Source organism: Apium graveolens, chromosome 3 (assembly GCF_009905375.1).
Source record: "Apium graveolens cultivar Ventura chromosome 3, ASM990537v1, whole genome shotgun sequence".
Taxonomy (NCBI): domain Eukaryota; kingdom Viridiplantae; phylum Streptophyta; class Magnoliopsida; order Apiales; family Apiaceae; genus Apium; species Apium graveolens.
Window position 1 is genome coordinate 67,601,796 of NC_133649.1, and position 6,357 is coordinate 67,608,152.

The window sequence follows — 6,357 nt, forward strand, 5'->3', positions numbered from 1 at the left end:
ATCAACCTCTACTTGTGATTTGGCTTTGGATTCAAATTTGGTTGCCTCAGAGTTTGTCTTCTCTTTAATCACAATGCCCTTTTGCTTTGGAGGTTTCTTTGCAGTAATAGAAGCTTTAGACTTGGATTTGACATTTTTTGCTTTAAGTCTGGCTTCTTCTTCCTTCAGACTTTCAAAGTCCATTCCTGGATTATCTTTGAGAAATAGTCTTTTTGAAATTTCTTCATCCAGCTTTTGTATCTTGGGGTCTTGATAGTAGACTGTTGTCTCTTTCCCCTTGACCTTCAGTGTCTGCATAAACTTCTGTGATTCTTGACTTTCACCCTGTATCAGAACATCAGGCTTAGTCAGAACTTGCTTATCAAAACTTATTCTTCTATCAACATCAGAGCTTGATCTCTGTGTTGAAGTTCCTGCTTTGCCAGATGAAGAGCCTTTTCCTTGACCATAACCTCTACCCTTTTCAGAGTTTCCCTGGTCATCATTTCCATCATCCTTTTTCTTCAGTGCTAAATCAGTAGAGCTTTTGGACTTAACCACCTTCTCCACCTTTTTGGCATCATCAGGTAGTAGGAGAGAGAGAAGTAGTTCCACTGAAGATTGAATTTCATTTAGTTGAACTTGTTGAGAAGCTTGATTCTTTAGTACTTTAGTAATCTGAGCTTGCTGTTTCTCCTAAGCTTTCTCAATAGCCTCAACTCTGTTAAAGGCAGGCTTGAAAAATCTGTTCTTATCCAGTTTAAAGTTCATGTCTTGCTGAATCAGTGTTTCTTGAATTTTGTTCACCTTGGCTTGAGTTATTGAGTGTTGACCTTGAAGGTTCCTTGTACTCAATGCAGTAACTCTGAGCTGTGCTTTGAAGTCATCATTCACCAGCATCTCATCAGCTTTAGCCAGGTGCTCAGCAAGAATATTTGCAGTAGGAACAAAATCAACTTTGTTCCGCTCCTTGATCCATTCCCTTCCTCTATTAGTTTCACTCCAAGGTACTGGTGCATCCTCTCTCATAAACTTTTTAATCAAATCAGCTTTATTAATTGTTTGTAGAGGTGCATGTCCTGAAGGATTAGCTGCATTAGCATTTTCATTTGTAGCAGCTTCACCAGTAGTTTCAGCATTTATTTCAACAAAACTTGCAGAATCTTCAGTATCAGCATCTTGTGATAGAATAACTGTATGTGAAGCAATAGAAGATTCATCTGCATTGACATCAGCATCTAGCAGTGGAGTTGCTAGTGGAGTTTGCTGTGGAATGGTTGGAGGTTCCAAGTACAGAACTGCAGGTACATTTAGATTGTGGATATCAACTTCAGTACTTGTACCTGGTGCATCTGTATATAATGGATCATTAAATAGAGACATAGAAGGTGTAGGCACTCTGTCTTGAGCAGTTTCTTCAGCTTGAATTGGCGATAGTGGAGGTGTAGATTCAGTGGCTTCAGCAAATTCTGGTTGTGTAGATGGAAGGGATTCAATCATAATTGGCTCCTTTGGGATCAGAGATTCCTGATCCCCTTCCTTAGCTACTGCTTCCACATCCTCTGAATCTGACTCAGCTATGTCCCTGTTAGCTCTTTTTTTCTTCAATCTCTTCAAGGGTGGAGAAACTTTGGGAGCTTTGTCATCAGAATTTATCTTTCTAAGCCTTTTGAGGGGCCTAGAACTCCCAGTTTCCTTTGTTTTCTGAGGAGACACTTCCTCAGCTGCTTCAGCAACAGGTTCTGATGGTTGAACCTGTACCTCATCATCAGATTCATCTCTCAGAATCATCTTCCTTCTCTTTTGTTATGTCTGAGGTAAATTCTATGTTCTTTTTGCTCTAGAAGAAAAAGGTTTCACTGTGGCGCCCTCCAAACCCGGGTCAGAAGTTCGGGGTCCACAACACATACTCAATATATAAACTTGTATATGAAATATTATTTGTAATGACCCTGCTTTACATAACCACGGACCGCAACAGGTTAAAGTATAAAACAAGCCAGAACCTTAACTTTTATTACAACGTACCAAATCCCAACTAAGTTAACTTACAACTGATAATGAAATTACTCTTACAATCTTACTATCTCACTACTGTGATAAGCTCCCGCTAGCTCGATCCAACATAACCTGGAATCCTAGCTCGTACATTGAACTGGGAAAAACCTCACTATCAACCGTATCCTTCTTAACTGTGGAATACATAAAAAGATTCGCAAGAGTGAGCTAACTAGCTCAGCAAGTCACAATGACAATAATTGAGGTTAATCAATGATCAAATGAAATGGTTCACAGAAATCAAATTTATTGCTAAACAATTGTTAGAATTGGATATTCATTTTTAAGTTTTAAAACCAAGGTTAGTGTAAAACCCCTAAATCCGGGGTCGGGGATCCGGGTTGTCACGAGTTCCATTTCCCTTAATAACACCCAATCTTAATAAACAATCAACTACTCTGTACTGTGACCCCACAATAAACACACACACCACAAGTTATAGTCTCAGAGATGAATATCCAAAAATAACACGAGTCATTTTATTCCAAAATTATATGCCATTACACCTTAAAAGGGTTTCTGAATAGATTTACATTTCTTTGCCATTATTACAATTGATAAAGATACATAAGTCTGGTACATCAAAAGTTGAAAGTCTAGCCTATTGGTAGTTCCTACCTCAGCTACAGCGACATCAACGCCTATAGGAAACTGCGAAACGTTTCCTATCCGCTCGCGAATTGGGAGCTTGGTCCTGTTCATCTTTTTTATCTTTTGTTGTGTGATGAAAGAAGAAAGCAAGGGTGAGCAACAAGCCCACCAAAATAATATGTATAATGATTAACAATATATGAGCATTCTCATAGCACTCATGAAAGTCTTGGTCAAGAAGAAATGAACCAAGGTGATATCTTAACACGACGAAGTCGCAAAATATTAAGTATATATACATATATACTTTTCAAAATCTTTGAAATCCTCTGCCATGTATAATATACACAGAGTTCCAGTTTATAACTGTATAAAACTATCGTTGCAAGGTGATCTCATATATCTAACCTTGTCTCAACGTTTTTGTGAAAATCTTTGTCATGCATAAGATAATCATTAACCAGATATAAGTTGAAAAGATGAAGTTACAAGATACTTCAATATGCTTATATCTTTTCCGAATACTACTTGAACTACCACCGTTCAAGTTATAATTAGTTTCAAAAGTTCATCACATAGATGAGACTACAAGACAAGATTTGAATAGATTCAATCTTTGAATATCGTTATAAATAATGAAGTTACGAGATACTTCATTAAGTCCCGATATATATATATACACCTATATATATACATTTCATACACTCCTTGAAAACCTCTGTTATGAAAATTATAAATAGAGTTGCAATATCCAATGAATTTGGAAAGGAGAAAACCTTGGCATAAACCTGATATCTCGCTGATCAGGCAAAGATACCAATAAGTAACCTTTTCTACTAGTAGATGTACGAATTCCCCACTGGTCATCACCCTGGTCGCAATAGGACCTTATGCTGGACTGCCACTCAACCACTTACGCATTTGATGGACTCCCACTGAGCCACTTACACTTTCATGGATGCCCACTGAGCCCATGTTGCTTATACCGACTCAATAGATGGACTTATTTCCCGAACTCTGGGTAAGTAAACATATAAAAAAATGAGTTTTGGGATCCGCTCTAACTTTTAAAAATCATTTTAAAGACTCGAAAACACTTTAAAGAGTGTTTGGAGTAATGCTGATTTAATAAAGTAAATCAGTCCCAATATATTAGAAAATATCTGAATATTATTATTTAAATAATATTCCCATAAAGAATAATCTTTATAAAAATAATTGAAGTAGAAGTTGTAAAACTTATACTTGAAATGAATAGTAAATAACCAAAGATATACTTATACGAAAGTAATATCTTTATTTGAATAATCAAAAGTAAGTTTGATTATCGACACATTATTCTTTAATAAAATAAAGAATATTATTCAGTAAATAATCGGAGTCATAGGTCCTCAATTGAATATTCAAATAATATTCATTAAATAATATAAACTGAGTCATAAGTCCTCCAATGAATATTCAAGTAATATTCAATAAATAATATAAACTGAGTCATAAGTCCTCAAATGAATATTCAAGTAATATTCATTAAATAATATAAACTGAGTCATAAGTCCTCGAATGAATATTCAAGTAATATTCATTAAATAATATAAACTGAGTCAAAAGTCCTCGAATGAATATTCAAGTAATATTCATTAAATAATATAAAGTTATCGAATAAACCTTATTCGATTAATAGTTTTGAAAACTATATCAATATATATATATATATATAAATAAAAATATATATATATATATATATATCATATACTCGGGAACATCTACTCCCTGTTTTAGAAAAGGGTTCACCTTTGGGTCCCCTATCCTCAGGGTATACGCAACTACTGCTTATCTCTAGCATATGTATTATGCAACTAATAAGCATTTGAACCAACAGATATATATCAAGATTACGAAACAGACATGCATATATACCATATCACATGCTCCAATATATCGCAAGAATTTGCAAATAACAATCATGCATCTATCACAAGATAATGCAAATACACATATACATCACAATAACAGTTATACGGGTAGAAAACTTGCCTGAGTGACTGGGGGTTACAAATGGCTTGGGACGAGTCTGGTAACCTATAAACAACATATAAGTTGGAATTAAACCAGAGTCACTTATAAATCTATACTTTAACCAATTTAGACTCTAACGCTCGCTTTGCGCTTAAGGATTCACTTAAGTCGCTCGAGTACCCTCGGCTCTACTATTTTTAATAAATTAACCATTAAAGGTTTTAAGGCAATTCTTTCGCGAGTACCTTACCAACTGCCTAATACACTTTACATAAATGTTTCATACTCCAATTAGTCCTTTAAGATCTTTAACCTATGTTTCAAAGTAAGGCGAGGGGTAATGGTTCGTTCGCGAAACGCCGTTACTTAAAATAGTCGTTTCTCCTAAACCGTACATCGGAATCAAATGAACCACATATCAAAACGAAGCTCGTAACATGAACTATCTAATCATGGCAATGGTCAATACTTAACAGTGAGTTCAAGGGTTCTGATGTTAAGAACAAAAACATTCTACGGTAAATCGGGCATTACGACGGCTATGTTTACGCGATTACCCAAATTTATACCACTCCAAATCAACCCACAATCAACCCACAATCAATATCACAACCAAATTCCATCCATACTTCACCATAACAGCCCCAACAACTCAAAATTATCAATTTATACTATTCTCAAACATGAATTTAAACTATACTTAAGTTCATTAATCAATACTCCAAGAATTACAACTCCAAAACATCACAACACCAACTATCCTTTACATTCACAACAAACAAGCCTCTCATGAACTATAACAACAAAACTAAACCTAATACTCAAGTAAATTTAGGGTTTGGAGGGGTTATACCTTCCTTGGAGAGTGGAGAATCAAGTAATTAGCTTGGAATCACCCTTAAAAGTCCTTATCCAAGCTTTATCTAAACAAAAACTCAAGAACAAAAATTTTAGTTCTTGAAAAACACTATTCACCTTCTTCTTCCATGATTTTTAGGAAGAGATTGTGAAGGAATTTTGAGCTTAGATTCATAGGATAACTATATCTAAGTACAAGGAACCTTGGATAATTATCTCACGATTTAACAATGCTTGGAGCTTGAATTTGGATTTTCTTATCCTTGAAAATGAAGGAAAGCCGAGAGCTTGATGAAGAAAATGGAGTGTTTTGTGTTTTTTGATTTGTTTGCTTGGTTGCTAGCTTTTGTTTTTGATTAATTACCTTTTTACCCATGAAAAATTGTTTGGTTATTAATCAACCACACCTCCTTCCCTTATGTCATGCTTATGTCACCTTTCCTATGTCATCTTGTTACACTTGTCTTCCTCTTGTTGGTGTGATTACATCATCATCCACTAACCCCTTGATTAACTCCTAATTACTTGGCTAATGATCGCTGATCTGTTATGCGGTTCGCTTAACTTTCGTTTTCGTTTATCGTTTGAGGGATCATACCCGGGATCTTATTACTTAGGTTTCCTTAACCTTTCTCAATACATTATATTCCTTTTATGATCCTCTCTTATAATCCTTGAATTTAAATCCTTTTTATTCTGTTACCTTATACTCAGTTCTTTCTGTATCTGGTAGATTTTCGGGAAAAATCAAAGTGTTCGAATTTGGATTCTGACGATCTTTACATACACTTGTATACCACATAACGTACTAATAATATCTCAGATGATCAATAAAAGAACCCCTACATAGTGTGG